This window comes from Alexandromys fortis, unplaced genomic scaffold, assembly GCF_014885135.2.
Source record: "Alexandromys fortis isolate MF-2015 unplaced genomic scaffold, M_Fortis_MF-2015_v1.1 scaffold_43, whole genome shotgun sequence".
NCBI lineage: Eukaryota > Metazoa > Chordata > Mammalia > Rodentia > Cricetidae > Alexandromys > Alexandromys fortis.
The window spans coordinates 12046950-12066831 of NW_026067928.1; positions in this window are offsets into that span (position 1 = coordinate 12046950).

Below are 19882 nucleotides of genomic sequence, written 5' to 3' on the forward strand. Positions count from 1 at the left end.
TCTCTCTCTCTGTGTGTGTGTGTGTGTCAGAGAGAGAGAGAGAGAGAGAGAGAGAGAGAGAGAGAGAGAGAGAGAGAGAGAACCTTGGGAGTGGCTAGTACACTTCTGTTGAACTCTTTAAAAGAGGAAGTGAAAAAAGGAATTAGATTATCAGAAAGTTAGTGAAAAAAGGAATTAGATTATCAGGGAATTCTAGAGGGGCAAGTTAGTACACTTCACTACATTTTTAGATTGTTAGAAAGGTCTATTTTCAGTAAAACTATGAATAGGGCATGAATTGTTTAAATCAGCACGTCACTTCTTTTCTCCCAGTATGCACAGAGGTTGCCAGGTAACCAGGCAACCTATGTAAACAGGGAGAAGCTGATGGCTCTTGATCAGATAGCACATACACTAGAAACTGTAGTTTTTAAGGTCCTAAGTCTGGAGATGGACTTACTGCTCTAAGTAGAGACCCAAAACTCTAAATTATCAGTTTAGGGCCATGCTGTTATCAGTCGTTCTGATTATGGGTTTTGAGGGTCTTTCTCTGGGCTGCAGTTATTTATCCCTTCTGCTGTCCTTGAGAGACAGGAACTAAAATCATCAGTAAACTGAGGTGAAAGTGGGTATAAGGAGTTAATAATCCTTTGAGTGAGATAAAACCAGAGCAGCAACTTGGGCAAGTAGTAATTCTATGTCGTTGGATATCTGTGAATATCTTAAAGTAAATGCTCTAGGCCTGGACTCAAAACATTGACCAAATATCTGTTGATAAAGATAATTGCAGGAAGTCAGATCTCTTTGCTTACTTAGGAGAGGGGGACATGGCTTGGCAGTAGGAAATTGTTCTGAATTAAGGAATTAATTCCCAAATATGTAACAGAAAGGGAGTTAGCTACAGCAAAAAACTACAGCAAAGGACAACCACTTTATTCACAAAGCAGTAGGGCCAACAAGCCTTGCCTTTTGGTTTACCCTTCACCACACCCCTTGGTCCTGATAAATCAGTTGTGAAAAGATGGCTGCGCAATTACTGTTGCAGGTTGTAGCAGAAACTCAAAGTAATTTCACTAAAATCAGAAACTAGGTAAGGTTGTCTACTGTCTTCATAACTCTTCAGTGTAGTACTTGAGTGTTAGCTATGGCAATAAGACAACAGAAGGAGATAAAGGGAAACAAATTAGAAAGGAAGAAGTCAATTTATGTACAGTAGAAATGACAGTATTAAAAAGTGATGTGAAAAAATTCCACCGGGATCTCTTAGAACTGATAAACACTTTCTGCAAAGTAACTGGATACCAAATCAATGTGCAAACAACAGGGTCTCTCTTACATTCAAATGCAGAGGTCTAAGAATAAAAGTCAGAAAAAAACCAACCTTTTTATTATAATAATTTTTTATTAAGAATATAGTTTTCACTCATACAATGCACCTGATTTATTGTATAACATCACAGTGTTTATTCCCTTCAATATTCCCTGTTCTTCCTCAGCTCTGCTTTTCCCTGGATCTACTACCCCTTTGTCTTTTATCAGAAAAAAAAATCATGCCTCCAAAAGACAACAAAAGATCATAATAAAACTAAGTAAATAAGACAAGGCAAGAACCTTCTCTCCAAAACAGTATAGGGAAGACTGAAAGGAGAAAGAGTCCCAGTTTAAAAAAATAGAAAAATAATCTTGGTGTATCTGTATGTAACCAAGCAAGTGAAAGATTTATACAATAAAAACTTCAAGTCACATAAAAAGAAATTGAGGAAGATATTAAATGGAAAGATATCCCAAATTCATGGGTCAGTAGGATTAATACAATAAAAATGGCCATTCTACAGAAAGCAAATTCAATGTAAGTCCCGTCAAAATCCCAACACAATTCTTCACTAATCTTGCAAGAAGACTTTTCAGTTTCATTGGAAACATGAAAACTCAAGAATAGCTAAAACTATCCTAAACAATAAAAGAAAAAATGCTGGGGGAGTCATCATCTCCTCTCTTAACTCGTACAGCATCATTCTAGTAATAAAAATACCACAGTGTTGTCATAAAAATAGAAAAATTGATTGACAGAAACAAACTTAAGACCCGGATGTAAATCTGCACTTGTATGTACACCTGGTCTTTTATAAAGAAGCCTGAAATATGTATTGCAAAAAAACCCAGCATCTTTAACAAATGGTGTTTGTCAAAATAAAATGCTATATGTAGAAAAATCCAATTATATTTATACATATCATCCTGTCAAAAGGCAAGTTCAAATGAATCAAATATCTCAGCATGAAGCCAGATACACTGAACCTGATAGAAAAGAAAGTGGCAAATAGGCTTGAACTCATTGGCACAGAAGACTGTTAGCACAGGAAGTAAGATCAACAATGAATAAATAGGACTTAATGAAACTGAGAAGCTTCTATATGACAAAGGATATTGCCAGTCTGAGAAATACACAGTCTGCTGAATAGGAAGAGATTTTTATTAACTAAATATTCAATAGAGGGTCAATAGCAAAAATATATAAAGAACTTAAGAGACTCTTGGGAAAACAAATAATATATTTTAAAAATGTGGTATAGTTGGATACCGAATCTCAACTGAGCTTGTCACCAAATGATGATTCTAGTACAAGGATTTGGTTGCATCTAATTGCGTTATTGCCCAAAAGGAACCCATAATAATCTCCAAACGACCCAGGCTGTAGATAGACTATAGGTTGCTTTCTACAAAAATGTCAGTAAGGCTCCATTCCTGAAGACAAAAACCTAAATAAATCACTGAGATATTAATCTGTATTTTATTGAAAATTTCCAACTCCTTCCCTCCTCAAACTTCCCTCCCCTCTTCTCAACCCTCTCTCCCCCCATCTCCAGTTATATAAGGTGAATTTAGAGTGTTTAGTGCAATTTTATTTAAGTCTATTGTGGGATCTTAGCACACATTGTTAGTAGTCTCTTAACATTGCAAATACAATTATCATGATTAATATCTAATCACTCAGAGGGCTAATTTTGTGCATACATATTTAATTATGTAAATTGTGATGCATGACTAATAAAAACTCAAAGACTGAAATTGTAGTTCAACCTGAAGAACAAAGAAGGAAAACAACCAGCCACTGTCTCAATCCTTGACTTCAATCCGAAATGACGATCCTGCCTCCAGAAATCTCATAAGGAAACTGTGTTTGAAAGCTGTCTACTCCTGTCTTATAATCATCTCTAGGACTGGGATTAAAAGTGTGCATCACTGGGATTGAAGGCATGTACTGCCCAGTTTCTATGGCAAACTTGTGTAGCTACTGGGATTAAAGGTGTCTGTAAGGCTACCCAGTGAGTGGGTCCATCTTACTCTCTGATCTTAGGCAAGCTTTATTTGTTAAAATGCACCCACCCACGGAGACAGTGGGGCTGATCTATTGTGAGCTCACCAAGGCCAGCTGGACTACGACTGAAAAACCATGGGATAAAACCGGACTCTCTGAATATGGCGGACAATGAGGGCTGCTTAGAAGCCAAGGACAATGCCACTGGGTTTTGATCCTACTTCATGTTCTGGCTTTGTGGGAGCCTAGCCAGTTTGGATGTCCACCTTCCTAGACCAGGATGGAGCGGGGAGGACTTTGGACTTTCCACAGGGCAGGGAACCCTGACTGCCCCTCAGACTGGAGAGGGAGGGGGAGAGGAGTGGGGGGAGGGGGAGAGGAGAGGGAGGGGGGGGAAAGGGAGACGGGGAGGGAAATGGGAGGCGGGGAGGAGGCGGAAATCTTTTTTTTTTTCAATAAAAAATTATATTTAAAAAAAAACATTTGAATTGCCACTGTATATATGCATGTGTATATAGAATTTGCATTAAGAGAATTAGAGAGAAAGACAGAAAAACGAACATGTCAAATGAGATTATGAAGGCTAAGAATTTTCCAATTTTGCAACAATCCATTGGGAGTTCCATGTAGTTATCATGTACCTCTAGTAGAAAATGAACGGGGAGAAAACCTGAACTGCTTTGGTTTTGCTCATGGCATTAGATAATCTACTACAAGTGTCTTAGTTACTGTTCTTTTGAAGCAATGAAACACTATGACCACAGCAACTCTTGGATGAGAAAGCATTTAATTGGTGGGCTTACTTACAATTTCAGAGGCTTAGTCCATTGTCATCATGTTAAGCAGCATATTGCTGACATAGTAGGCTTGTTGAAGGAGAAGTAGTAGAGATACATTCTGATCTGCAGCTAGAGAGACAGAGAGAAGCAGGGAGAGACAGAAAAAAAGATAGAGACAGAAAGACAAAGAGACATAGAGAGATTGAGCGTGGAATGAGGTTTTGAAATCTCAAAGTCCTCCCCGTGACATACCTCCTCCAATGAGGCCACACATTTAATATTTGTAATCTTTTCAAAAAATTCCACAACCTGATGAATAATAATTAAAATATATAAGCCTATAGGAGGGCTACTCTCTTTCAAATAATCATTTATTGCTGAACCAAAAATGTTCAACAAAAGAATAAATTAAATTATGATTGTATATAATTAATTAACCCTGTATTAAACATTTTTAGAAGAAATAAAATATAAGGCACAAAAGAAGAAATTATTTACAAATATATTTGTGATAAAGTTATTGAATTTACAGTGCACATATAACACTTACAGTTTAGAAATGTGAATGTGATCTAGGGAAAAGTCAGGCCAAACACCTTAGCAAACATCTCAAAAATGTAAATATTTATGTTCAAAATAAGCTCAAGAAAATATTTTATGTAGTAGGAAACAACAAATTAAAATGAAGAAATATGACTAATACTTATTAAAATGGCTAAAACTCAGAAGAAGGGCAAAACTAATAACTAGGAATTAGTGAAACATATTTATTATACATTTTACTTGAAACATCTCTGTAATCAATAGATTTTTCTAAATTTTGTTGGAATACATGAGATGGATTTTAGGGAAAAGGGAAAATATTGACTTCAATTATGAACCCATTGATGAAGTTACAAATTCCCAAAGATAGCTTCATGCCAATTGCCCCTTTTAAACAAAATAGGTCAAAAACTAAATCCTAAATCTGCAATGGGATAGAGAGTAGATAGCTTGGTAAGTACTGCAAAGAAGCTACTTCTGTATGCCAGGAGAAAGCAGCCACATGCATTTTACACATGTATGAAATTACCAAAATACAAATTGAATTAGCGAAATAGTTCCAATTATTAAGTATTTTGTGATATTTGGAAAAGCGGTCATTTGCTAAATGAAACTTTTGAAGAAAAGTTTTCCCACATGTACTGTTTGTTAAAGGTGAATACACAGCAGAAACATAACTGATATAATTAGCAGATCGTTAACAAGAAGACAATGAAATGAATTGTCATTTGTTCTTATCTGAACAAAACCTGCAGCCTATGACATGATAGTAGCTGGTAGAGTGATTTGGTTTGTAAATATGGCTGTACATCTTGAAATATCCCAGACCCTTAATGCAGAATTCTCTAGTTGACCCTGATGAAGCCAGAGTGTAACACCTACTGCCAGGCATGCACTTTAAACTGATATGGTGTCACTTCGAATTACTTTGCATTGACATCTGTGGTTATTTAGTATTACAAGTTAATTTGGCTGACTTCCAAAACAAATAAACAAGTGCAAAACTGTCTCAGTGTATTTATTGTGCTTGAATGATTGAAGGCCTTTTTGTGCGTGTGTATGGCTTTAATGTTCCAGAATAATTTTATCTAATAGCAGGAGTCAGCTACACTTACAAATAAACTGTTCGTTTATTGTAAATTATATAAAATCTACATGAAAGGGACATTTGGTTTAATTATAATAATAATAAATAGAAAATGACTAAACCATCGTAGAGACATTTCTAAGCATAACACAATAACCATAATAGCTGTAACACTAAAATACAAATGTGAGAGTTTATAGAAAAGCTTGATATAATTAATGGAAAAATAAAAATTTTGAACTGCTAGAAATAAAGTCATCATAATTTAATAAACAAAAAATTAAAGCTGTTTAAAAGCAATGAAATACTAAAAAAATAAAATGCTAAATAATGACTTTTCCCTATGAGATATCCAAATTTCATTCTATCTAAAATCATCAGGCAAAAGAAAGAATTCATCCATTGTAGCTATGGTGATATTCAAAGTTCTGAGTTTCTTGATACAGACATCATCTTCATGTGGTGGCTTGAATGAGCGTTGCTCAGATAGACTCTTAGGTTTTAATGTTTGGTCCCCAAATAGTGGACTTTTAGGTAGAACTAAGAGGTATAGGCTTGGTGGAGGAAGTGTGTCATGAGAATGTTCTTTCTTTAGGTTTTAGAATTCCCTTGCAAGTCCCCATTTCCCTCTCTTTCTGCCTGCTGCCTAGATGAGAATACAAGCTCTCTGCTAGCGCTTCTGTCTCTATTTGGAAGGGGTGACTGAAAATAAGTGCCAAGGTATGTGCTGGTTCTTTGAACAGCACTCTTCTCCGACTTTATAATCACCAGTGTATGACTCAGCACAATTAGAACTCTGCATAATAATAAAACATATATTAGAATTATTGCCAGAACTCCACACAGAGCTTATAACAACTAAATATTCTATTTTATTTCCATAAAATACTCCTAAGAGGATGCAGGTACTGCAGAAATATGACTAGAAAATATCAATCTTGAGTAGTTCACTATTAAAAAATTTAAAAAGAAAACAAGTAGAATGATACATTCATCAGATAACAGAATTGTCTGTTCAACATATTCTGTTAAAGCACAATTGACTTGGAAGCATAACAATCAAGGAGACAAGTGTGAAAACTATGCTCAATCTATGGAATATATCCCTCCTCCACAATCTAATGTGACTATAACTATTGCTGAGTACAGAATTTTCTTGTAACAAGACATACTCATTTTATAAATTCACATTTTTCAGTAGTAAAGAAGTTTTAATGCTGGGGGTGTTTATTTTAGTGAATATCTTCTGTACATACTAGGGTTGTGTCTACATGAAACAAGCTGGAGACATGGTAGAAGAAAGAGTTGAGAAAATGTCTCTGTAAGTTAGGCCTTTAAACAAGCCTGTAGGTCATTTCCTTAACTGATAGCCTAGAGAGAAGGGCCCAGCCCATTGTGAATGTTGCTGCTCCTGGATGGTTGTTCAGGGTTGTATAAAAAAGAAGGATGAGGATCTATGGTGATAGTTCGGGTATTCACCAATCTGACTGCAGGGGAAGACTAGTTCGTTCTGGCCCCCTCTCCACCAATAACAGACAGCTGCAGTACTCTGGGTTTAACTCAGAGGTCACAATCCACATGGTGGAGCCATAGTTCAGACTTCAGAAATTTATCCTCTGATCTCCAAATGTGCAAGAAATATCCAATCAGAATTTATTCTAAGAATGGTCCCACACCAGTTAGTTAAAAGGTAAAGTAGCTGCACGACAGCACTCTACAGTAATCTTTGTGCATATGTTAGGAACTACTAGCAAAACTAACAAAAATCCATGATATATGTATAAAACAGTAGTATTGAATTAGTAAAGAAAGCAGTAACAATGAAGAAAAATGTAATGACAGGAAGAGTAATGTAAAAATGGGGTTTGAAATGATTTCTTTAAGAATTAATCACTGGGTGACTCACTATTGAAAATTAATTAAATATAGGATTGTTAGCAAAAGTTGTTCTCTAACAATTAATATAATGTTTATTTGGAACAACAGAGATCATAAAATAGATATAAGATAAAAATGATATAATTATTCATAAGAAAGGGAAAATTTAACATCAGAAAGCTTTATTACTATTATTATTAAAAATAAATTGCCTACATAAATATAATTCCAAAAGATATATCTTCAAACACACAAGGTATGTAAGATGTCTTGCAATGAATCCATATATGTATAGGAAATCATTAGCATATTAAATATTTAGCAAATACTGGTGTACATTATAGGATGAAGAAATGTTGCTATGGATTGTATAATGATTTTTTGATTGATTGTTTGCACATATACTTGCATAGCATCACTACTTAGGTTTGAGTAGCTATGTATTATGGTATTTAATAAAATAAATAAGCAACAAATTTTCTAAAAAATAACCCCAGAATCAAGTAATACATGATTCTATACAAATATTTTCAATCATTTAAATATGAATATCAATGCAAAAAATTCCTAGGAATAAATTTCTTTTAATAGATAAAAACTGTACTTCATTGTAGTCCCATATTTCCAAATGGTACGGCAGCCAGGTCTCAAGCCATAGTGCTCACATACCCTTCCTGTGGAAATTTAGCCACCCGTTCCTGTCTGTCATTCCCACCCTGGTCAGTTGGCTAACGTTGGTTCACAACACTTTTCATTTGTGCCACACAGCCTGAGACTGTGTGCTGCAGACTCTGCCAACCATGCCTTCACGTCAGTCTGCAGCTATCCGGCCTTTGCTTAGACCAAGGCCCATAGCGCTGCACTGGTGCAAAACAATGTTGACAGACTGGCCTTGACCCAAATCCTTTTTGGGAGGATGCCTGTCTTGCCATTTGGTCTCTCTCTTAGGGCTGACAGAAGCTTTGACTCATTCTCTATTCTGGCCATGGAAACCGTCTCTTGTTTAATAGAACATGCATAACTTTTCTTCAGCAGAGGTGGTGCTCAATTTTATGGTGGGCCAATTTATAATCTCAAATTCATAGAATATTGATTTTCAGAAATATTCTCACATAATTTTTTAAAGCATCACTACATTTTGAAGTTTTGAGCCACTAACTGTATCACATATTTCAGCAAGTGAGTTAATAAGAGGGGGGGGGATATGTAGCTATGAAGGCATTGGTTTGTGAAGTGAAGTACCTATTTATCTACTTCTAAACAGGTGAGAATTACATTGGAGTTAAAAGCAGTTTAGATAGATGATAGATGATAGATAGATAGATGATAGATAGATAGATGGATAGATAGATAGATAGATAGATAGATAGATAGATAGATAGATAGATATAGATAGATTTAGATAGATTGGTGTATCTATCTATCTATCTATCTATCTATCTATCTATCTATCTATCTATCTATCAACTACATTATATATTATAATAAATATATATATATATATAATTGCTATTTTAGTTTATTTTACATACTTAATGGGTGACTTGTGCTAAGAAAGTAGTAAAGTGTTAACAAACATAAAGTGAAATACAAACTGCCTTAAATATTTTCATGCAGAAATTCAGTTACATATATTTTGTCATACAAAATAAATATTTTGGGACTGACTAGCATTTTTGTAAAGACTTTTCTTATATGCAAAGTTTTAATCACAATAAAGTGCTGATTAATATAAATTTTAAAGAAAATGTCTCACTATTCTATAATTTTTAAAATATTTTATTAAAAATATTCTTTTAAAAAGTAGAAAAACTTATATAAGGGCTTTTGTTTAGTCATTTCATATCTTGATTATTAGTGTTTAGTTGTTGTTTCTTGGAACTTGCTCTTTTTGATGGAAAATGGTGGTGGAATGGATCAGAGAGAGAATGAAGGTGCAGGAGAGCTGGGAGGCGTAGAGGGAGAGGAAACTGTGGTTAGGAAGTATTGCATGAGAGAAGAATCTATTTTCAGTAGAAGAAAAAAAGAAAAGTAGGAAAATTGCATAAAGGATATTAATAAAGTTAGAAATATAAAAGACAATAATGAAAATAGCAAGTTCCTATGTTTTGAAAAGTTTTTATTTGATAAAAGTCATACATGCATACAATGTATGGTAATCAATCAAATGTTGAATCCATTCATCCATTCCCTATCCATGCTAGAATTTTGGCTGGCTTCATCTTGCATACATTTGTTTATCCCATGAGTTGTGAGCAATGACTCTGTCATGTTCAGAAATCAATGCTTTTTTTTTTTCTTTTTAAATCAGGTAATAGTTCTATACTATGCCTGGCTCTTATAATCCTGTTCCCTCTTCCTAGATGATCTGAATCTTTATTTAGGAACATGTGATTAAATCTTCCATTTAGAACTCAGTAGTCTACAGTCTCTTACTCTGTATGTATTAATCAAGTTATAATTTGCTTCAGTAATCATTGTCTACTACAGAAAGTTTTGTTTTTTAATGGAGGCAGAATGGAAGAAAAAAAGACCAAGTGTCCAAGATAGGACACTTGATTTCAAAATAAATAATAATAATATTTAACCCACATTTTCAAATGGAAAATATTATATGCAGAAATATGTCTTTAATTTGTGCTTCGCTTATTTTTAAATGAGTATTTTATCTTTTCATTTTACTAGTATGCACAATTCTTTACTTATTTACTAGTATACACAATTCTTACTTATCCACCTGGAAGCAGTCTACAAAAGAATTTTTTTCTAGCTAACTCATTTTCTCCACTTCACAGATAATTTACTAAACTCTACACAAAGTTAGTAACGATGGGTTCATTGACAAATACTGCACCTTATCTTACGTGCCGATCTTAGCTTTTAACTGATCTATATGTGTATTTATGTGAGACTAAGTTAATAAAATACTTCTTTTTTATCATAGTCTGGTTAAAATTGAAGAATTTTATCTTTCTTTGTGCCTGAATGAAATTCCAGTGTGTATATGAACCTCATTTAAATTATCAATGTAGCTATGCATTAAAGATTAGCTTGGCACTATTATTGTCTTTTCCACATCTATCAGTTTAATCTTTTTTAGGCAATTCTGTTTCTGCTTAAATTTTTCAAAGCCTGCAATGTCAGAGAACATGAGGCTTTTCTCAGGTTTTGATTACAAAGCCAACTGTCTTCACCTCTACAATAATTTGAAACAGAAGAATCCAACTCTTGCCTAAATAACCATCACCCCAAGTCTTGAGGTTTCTTGAAATTATGTCTAATTAATCTTTACTTTAAGCACTAAACAGAAGGATATGGTAACATACTATAACTGATTTCAGAGACATTATTCTTTAATTATTAGGAAGACATGACAAAATGATTAAAGGCAAAGACAGAGTTTTAGAATCAGACAAATTCCAACAAAAGACCTCTTTAGAGGTTGATCTCTTGCTGTAAGTAAATAATTGAACAGGACTTTGACTGGGCGCTTTGGACATTCACTGTGTTTCAGTTACTTATTGAACAAATGGAATGATAAATGTTGCCATGGGCTGTTTACAGATCTAATTGATGTACAAGGAATTTAAAAGGATGAATGCAGAAACCTAAATATTTAATATGCAGTTGATATTTTATTCTATTTTCATTAATAAATATTTTACAGAAAGAATAATGTCAAGAAGTTGTCAATTGTAAATCTCATGTTGACATTTAATGAATTAAATATATTTAAACAGTTGAAGATCCAAAATTGATATTCCCTGTCTGTTAAATAGTCATACCCTTGTCACATGATCTATATAGTTTCACTGGCAATGTTAGAATTTATTCTAAACAATAAATTCAGAATAACTCATTAATGTCACTGTTATTGGTCACCAAATTGAAAGCTCATCTTTAATACCATCTTTCTTGCTTCAAATAAGCTATTCAAAGAATGACAAAAGCCATGAAAAATAAAGTACCTTAATATTAAGAACTATCTATAAAGCTTATTAAATAGTGATTCAATTTTTAAATTTTAGTTTATTTAATTAACATTTTTATATTTATTTTTCATACTGACCACAGTTTCTTCTTTCTCCTCTCCTCCCACTTTTTCCCCCGCAAAAGCTCCCATATATGCCCGTCAAGCACTCCTCTATCTCCTCCCATGAGTTCGAACAAAGCATGGCACATCAAGTTGAGGTGCTCATTCATAAGTAGATATTAAGAGTAAAGTACAGGATCATCAGCCTACAATCCATATCCCCAGAGAGGGTAAGTAACAAAGATGGCCCAAAGAGGGATGCGTGGATTCCCCTAAGAAGGAAATATAGAAGATATCTCCTGGGTAATTCAAAATCTTTAGCAGAATATCCTATAACAGTGTTCTTATTATTACTATTTCACAGTTACAAAAGATGAACAAAAAACAGTTCTTTGTTTTCATTGTTATTATAACCTAAAGAAATTTTAATAAATATTACATCTCATTCTGAATTTTGCCAAGAACATTTTGAGAGAATGAGTATTAAGGAACATTCTTTTCATATAAATCATTGCAAAGAAACACCATTAATAATCTAAAAATACAAAGCAGAAAAATGTTATGTATTAAAATACATTTTGGTGGTTGAAAGTTCTATAAATTGTGCATGTATTTTCAAAAACAATAAAAATACAATAGAAATATAACTGTAATAGACCTTCATATTTAATTAACATTCTATCTCCTGATTGTAGAAGTTATTTTTGACTCTAGGAATTTATATGCAGAATAATTCTTGAAAAATGTATCAAATGATAGCTTAATACAGCATAACTTACTGAAATGGAACCTACAGGTTTAGTCAAGTCATCTCTTTCACTACCACTTTAATCACAGTGGAACTAATCAATTTTCTATTTAACTTGCCATCCCATTAGTCGCTTTCTCATTTCAAACTTGAAATTTTATTTTATTACTCAATATAAAGCTGTTTGCCCACCCATTATTTCAGCCCTACCTACTCAATAGTTATTATTTCTTTTTTAAAAAAATATTTATTTATTTAGTATACAATATATGCCTTCAGGCCAGAAGAGGCACCAGACCTCATTATAGATGGTTGTGAGCCACCATGTGGTTGCTGGGAATTGAACTCAGGACCTTTGGAATAGCAGGCAATGCTCTTAACCACTGAGCCATCTCTCCAGCCCCTAGTTATTATTTCTTGACAGTATGCTAAATGTTGTAGCAAATATGAAATTACCCCAATATTTACAACAAAATCAGAGATATGGCAAACAATAATCCAGAGTTTTTTAAAGTTATACATAGATGCATACTATCAAGTCTAGTTATAGACAGCTGATCAGATTGCCACAGGGACATACAATTTGTAGTTTGAATGGAATAATGAAGTCAACATCAGTAATTTTACATCTAACTCAGTCTTTTGTAATATGTGAGGTTGATCAATTATCACATAAGCTTACACTTACTATAACAAATGGTTTGTTCTACTAGAAGCCTACCAACCACCATCTGATTGTTCATGAGAACATAATTAAATTTAGAATTAAGAGATAAATGTTGGAAAATGTTTTGTATGTCAAGCTTCTACATTTAATAAGAAAAAAAAATCATGTTTAAGACTTTGTAGCATACTTCAAATTCTGCCTCTTCTCATCAGGACTGAGAAGCCTATTTACCCTTTGAAAATTCCCATATCCTGTTTACGCAGTAAGTACCAGACTCACTGTCTAAAAAAATTCATAAATTACTAATGTTCAGCAAATTTCATGATAATTGGAAAGCAGAGCATAATTTTTAAAACAGAATGATGGCAAGTCATAGCAGGTCCTCTGATTTTAATACAAAGCAAGCAATGGTTATGGATCAGTTGAAGGGCAAATTTTCAGAGCAGTGATGACCTTAATAAGGAGCCAACATTTACATTTCAGCAAAACTCAAATTATTTAGATAAGTCCAAAAGCAAGGAACAAAATGTGCAGGGGTTCTAAGGACAATATGGGCTAGGTACTTCTTAGGTACAGAAAAATGTCCTGTGTGTGGCGAGTTATTCGTGGGTGGAGGAGAGACTTCATCAAAGGCTTCCTTTGGACTGTTTTTATACCTTGACTTTTATTCACATTTTCCCATGCAGGTTACAAGTACTTCTTAAAATTCTCCCCTTTCTTTATCATTTCAGCCTTCTACTTCATTAAAAGTCAAGTCTGCTTGAAATGGTTCTTAGAACCACTTCAAACAAATTAAGAGCTTCTCTTTTATTGTTCGAGTTACCCCTAAGGCCTAGTTGAAAAATGAAAAGTTTGAAGTTATTTCTCTTTTTTAGAGCTCTAAAATTTAATAATACATAAATCAGTTTCCCTGAACAGATCATTTCAAGAAGCATAAAGCTACAAATAAATAATTTGTCATTTTAAAATATTATGCTCTGACCATTCGGATTTTGAAGTTGGATTCTGTGATATTTGCAACTCCCAAGAGGGGGTGTTAGTTATTGTGCTATAAGAATGTTTTCTGAACTTTTTATGGTCTTTGTTGTCATTTCTCCAAGGTTAGCTACTTGAAAATGAGACTTTAAATACTATACTGAAGAAGGCAAAAAAAAAAAATCCGTCTTTTCTGTTTCTTTTTTGTGTTAGACAGCCATCTGATCACTATTGAAGTCACAATTCCTTTCTTGAATACTCATGAATAGGAAATACTATAGTTGTCCAGTTGTATATCTATTCTACTCAATTACTCCAGTGATGACACTGATGTTATAAGGATACACAGCTACAAAGAGAAAACAAGAGTAAAATCTCATTATCAAAAATAAGGAAAGAAACCAAGTTATCACTGTTTTTCATGTAGTATGTTTAATTGAGATTATGCGTGAATATAAGTTCCTCCTGTATCTAGAGTAAATGGGAGTCTTTGCAAAAGACAAATGAGCCTCTGTGATTTCGTTTCCTGAAGACGTTTCTTCAGGGCCTCTACTCCACTCAGACTGTGACATCTCAAACAGTGTAATATAGACAAACTGGAGGAAGTTCAGAAAAGATGAAATGAAAAGAAAAGGAAAGAAGGAAGGATGGAAGAATGGAAGAAAGGAAGGAAGGAAGGAAGGAAGGAATAAAGGAAGGAATAAAGGAAGGAAGGAAGGAAGGAAGGAAGGAAGGAAGGAAGGAAGGAAGGAAGGAAAAGAAAGTTGTTTTCCTTTCTCCCTTAGTATGGAAGCAGAGTATGGTGGCCCTCATTTCTATGTTAGAAACAATAGTTTCATGAGATTTATAATCAATTATAAGGCAGAAACATAACTTCAAAAAGAACAATAGATATATGTGCATTGTGCGTAAATATTTCTTACAATTGAAATGTTTCAAACTGTCATTTTATCCAAATCTAGCATCGGATTTGATTTAAATTTATTTACTTGTAAAAAAGCAGGTTTAATCTGTGCTCTTGATTCTCATATAAAATAAAAGAAATTATTTAGAGCATTCCTGATGACTGGCTTGCTTGTAATGTGAATGCTAAGTATGTTGGATTAGTTTATTTTCTGTAAGTATGGCATAATTAAACTTTATTGTGGGAAATACGCATTATAGTTAAACACAGCTGAATGACTAAGCCTGCATTCTATAGATGGTTTTAAAAAGAGAATGCCTTTCCAAATAAACACATATTCAATACTCATAATTGTACTCACAAGCATATTTATCCCAAAACTCCTTGTATAATCATTTCAGAGGCTCCCAAGGTCACTGAACAACAGTCTAATGAACTTTAACCCAGATACCTGAGGATAAAGTACCCAAGGCTATTTGAAGCCCTCTGTAGGATCCAGAAATGTCAGAATAAGATGATGCTTCTAAACAGGTTCTGTGAAGTAGAAGATAAGGACAGTTTTGTAAAATCAAAAATACCTGTGCCTAGATAACTATTGTCATATTTAAGATGGCATTGCTATGGCACACTTGTAGAAAAATAAAATGCAAAAAATGAAGAGGACTATATCTGCCTCCAGTCTCCTGTCCTAGTCACTGTCTAAGTTCTATTTCTCATAAAGATGCTTGTCTACAGATTTCTGGATATCAGCCAGTGTTTAAATATATGAACATGGAGGTGACAGGCATTAGCTTAAGTAAGAATGCATGCGCCTTGCATGGGACTTGGCCAGACGAAGAAATTTCCTGAATAAATTCTATGTATTGTTTTGGACATTTTTAACACGGTTTATCCAATCTTGTTCACTCCTTGGCCTGTGAAGGATTACCTGGATGATTTGAAAGTTTGAGACAGGATGAAAAAGTATTCATCATTTTCAACGAGACCAAGAAAAAAAAAACACAAAATAGTAAGGTGGGTGAATACAGCATAGCAGGATGTTGGCATGGGGTGGGGATGAGGGGAGATGGGGAGAGAGCAGGGAGAAGGGGAGGATGGGGAGAGCTTGAGGGAATGGGATGGTTGGGATCGAGGAGGGGTGGATGTAGGGACAGGGAAGTAGGATGGAGTGGGCTTTGCAGTGATGCAGCTGCTTTTCATACATCCCTTTCCTTGTGAGTAAACTCTCTCCAGCACTCCTCTTAGTAATCCTCCTTCCCCCCAAAGCTAATTGGTTTAAAACTTGGGACTTCATTGATCTAATGTGAGTATGGATTCCCTTTCTCAGGTGGATAGACATGTGTGCTCCTTCTCCACAGGGAAAGGATGCAAAACAGCCACCTGCCACTTTGATTCTTTAAAGGTTTTTGTACATATAGACTGAATTACAAAGAAAGTTATTTTAAAATATAAAATAAAATTCGATTGTGTGACTTTATATGCAGGCAGTGTAAAATGTTGATAAAACAGCTGTGACCTCAAGCTCAATCAAAACAGAAGAATAATACTTTCCAGATGTTAATTCTAACTTATTGACTCAGAATATACATTTGTCAAAATGCTAATACTCTTCAGTGCAACCTCTTGAAAACTGGATGTTTTATTTTACTTTTTAAATGTATTCTTCTCTCATACACTGCATTGCAACCACAGTGCGCCCATCTCCCCCAGTTCATCCTACCGTTTCTCTTCAGAAAAGAGCAGGCAATCAGAGATATCAACCAAACATGGGATGACAAGTTACAATAAGACTAGGCACAAACCCTCATACCAAAGCTGGGAAATGCTACCCAGTAGGAAGACAGGGCTCCAAAGGAATAGGTGAAAGAGTGAGAGGCATGGACCCTTCCTACTGTTAGAAATCCCACAAGATCACTAAACTCCATAACCATACATGCATACATAGAACCATACATAGAAAATCTAGCACAGGCCTATGCAGGCTTTGGTGCTGGGCGCCGATTTGAGTGACTGCCATTACAAGATGGCATTTGGCCCCGGCCTCACTTGATAAATAACTCCATATTAAGGTTGCAGTTCTTCCACCAGAAAACAGGGTGAGTTGTTGTGATCTAGCTGCCCACACTCCCCCTGACCAGCAGGGGAACTTCCTTGTGGTCTGTAATTGACAAGGATGTTTTGTTTTCTTTCTGGCCGGTGGGTCTCCAGAGAAGCAGTTGAAGTATCAAAGGTTTCTAGGCAGACTCCCTATATAAGCAGCTACAGCTCAGAGCTCGGGGCCTCTTGCTTTCTGCTGTCCCTATAACCAAGAGGCTCCAATAAAGCGTGATTTGGGACGAATCCTCGTCAGGGAGTTCGCTGCACTTTGGGATTGATACTTTGATCTTTGTGAGTCTCCTAGTTGATATTGTGGTCTGTGACCTCTTAGTGGTCTTGATCCCTCTAACTCTTACGATTCTACCTAAAGTTCTTCCTTGGGGTTTCCTGAGCTTCAAAGGGAGGACCCAAAGGAGATATTTAATTTGGACCCTCTCTCCTCCTAATGTCTGGCTATGAGTCCCTGCATCTGCTTCAATCAGTTGCCAGAAGCCTCCACTCTGAGGACGATTTGACTGAACATGAAAACAGCAAAGTGATTTTGCTTTTTTTTCTATCCTAAGTCTCTGGCCTATCCAGCCTCCAATTCCTGGTTATCCAGGCAGTGTACAACATTGCTCTCTCTGGTGGCCTGGGCCCCAAATTACCCCAGTCATTTTTCTGGCCATTTACACAAACTTTGCATCTCCGTTGCCCCAGCACATCTTGCAGGTAAGATAGATTGTTGGTTGAAGAGAAACTTGAAAACATTTGTTTCTTGTGATGTCCTTGACCACTCTGGTTCTTACAATCCATCATCCCTCTCTTCAGCAGGATTTCCTGAGTTTGACCTAACGTTTGGCTGGGGTTCTCTGCATCAGTTTCCATCAGTTATGGGAAGAAGGCTTTCTGATGACATTTGGTTTAGTCAGCACTCTGATCACAGATGACCAGATCAGACAACCTATCTACTCTTCATAGTGCTACTATTCATAGTGTTTTGTTTTTTTTTTTTTTTTTTTTTTTTTTTAAAGCTGGGGTCATCCTTGTAGTTAATGGGAGATTCCTTTAATTCAGTTTTCTACCTTAACCCAAAAAATACCCCCTTTCCTGTCATCTCTTCCAGTATTCTGACTCCATTCAACCCCCACCTACCACCTAGCACAATCCCTCAATTTCCCGTACCCACGTGACCCAGTCCACTCTGGAGACTTCTATTCCCCTTTTTCAAAAAATCCATGCATTTCCCTTAGGCCCTCGACCTGCCTCATAGGAACTCTCAGAGACTAAACCAACAACTAGGAAGCCTGTATGGGACTGACCTCTGTATTCTGCATGTATGTTACAGTTGCGTATCTTTGTCTAATTGTGTGACTTATAACAGTGGGAGTAGGGGTTGTCCCTAACACTTTGACTGGCCCTTGGATTTCCTCATATTGCATTGCCGTACCCAGCCTTAATTCAAGTGGAAGTACTTATTCTTAATGTAACTTGATATGCCATAATTTGTTTATACTCATGGGAGGCCTGCCCCTTTCTGAACAGAAAGAGAGGAGGAGTAAATTGATGGAGGTTGGGTAAAGGGGGAAGGGAATTAGAGAAAAGGAGGGAGAGGAAACTGCAGTAGAGGTATAAAATAAATAAATAATTTGGTTAAAAGGAAAAACTGCAAAGTTTAATCATTCCTTTAAACTAAAAGAAAATAAATACATTTCACAAAGTGTAAGTACTTCTGAGTGATTAGAAAATTTCTTTTGAATATAGCTAATGCTTATTAGATATTTGCAACTCCAGGAAATAGAATATTTGTTAATTATGTTCATTTTCCAGAAGCACATATTACAGGCCATTTTAACTTTCTCTTCTCTGTCAAGGCTTCTACATCTTTCATCCCTCAAATGTAGAGACCATTTATACCCATGAACTTTGGTCTTATAAGAACCAACAAAGGCATATACCTGACATTTCTAAGAATTTGCAGATTTAATCTCATAATGAATCATGATTTTGTGCAATGCTTATGACATTTTATCATTTTAGAGTGACACTTTTTTAATCCCCAGAAATAAAACTACCAGAACAAAAACACCCACATCTATGAATATATTCTCAGATTGACAGCATGAAAGTAGTTCATAATGAGATCATTTATTTGAGAATATTACTGAAATACTTATAATCTGATGACATCATTTGTATTCACAATTCTCTATACTAACATTAAATATGTGCTAATAGATGGGTGTGGTGGTATATCCCTGTTACCCTCATAGGATGGAGTTAGAAGTTCCATGTCATCCTATGTTGCCAATAAATAGTAACTTAGCAAAAAAGTACAGCCACAGTTCCATGTATCTCCAACACTTCTTGATGCAGAGATAGGCCAATCTCTGCGTTCTAGACCAGCAGGGCCTGTACAATGAATTCTGGGTCAACAAGACCTACACAGTAAAACCCTGTCTCAGATAAAAATGACGTGCACATACATTTATTTATATAGCGGTGTTCTCATTCATGGAAAACAACCACCATGTAAGCCTTTCAATTTTATTTATTATGAAACTGGTTAAGTTACTCAAAATGGCAAATCCAATGAAAAATATAAAATATGCTTTCTTGGATATTGCAGTGCACTGCGCCCCCAGTCTGTGCTCTATGCGTTACAAATACAGTTTGCGAGCTTCGGGCAAGGGGCTGGAGGTTGAAACACACAAACACACACAGAGACGGACAGACACACGGACGTCTAATCACTGGTACAAAGCCCTCTCTTTAATAGCACCATGGAGGCTTAAATACCAGGCAGTCAATGGCCAACAGCTGAAAACCCCATCCTCTGATCCTCTAGGCAAGGCACAGCTTTTAGCAACTCCAATCAGAAGGCTCTAGCAGGG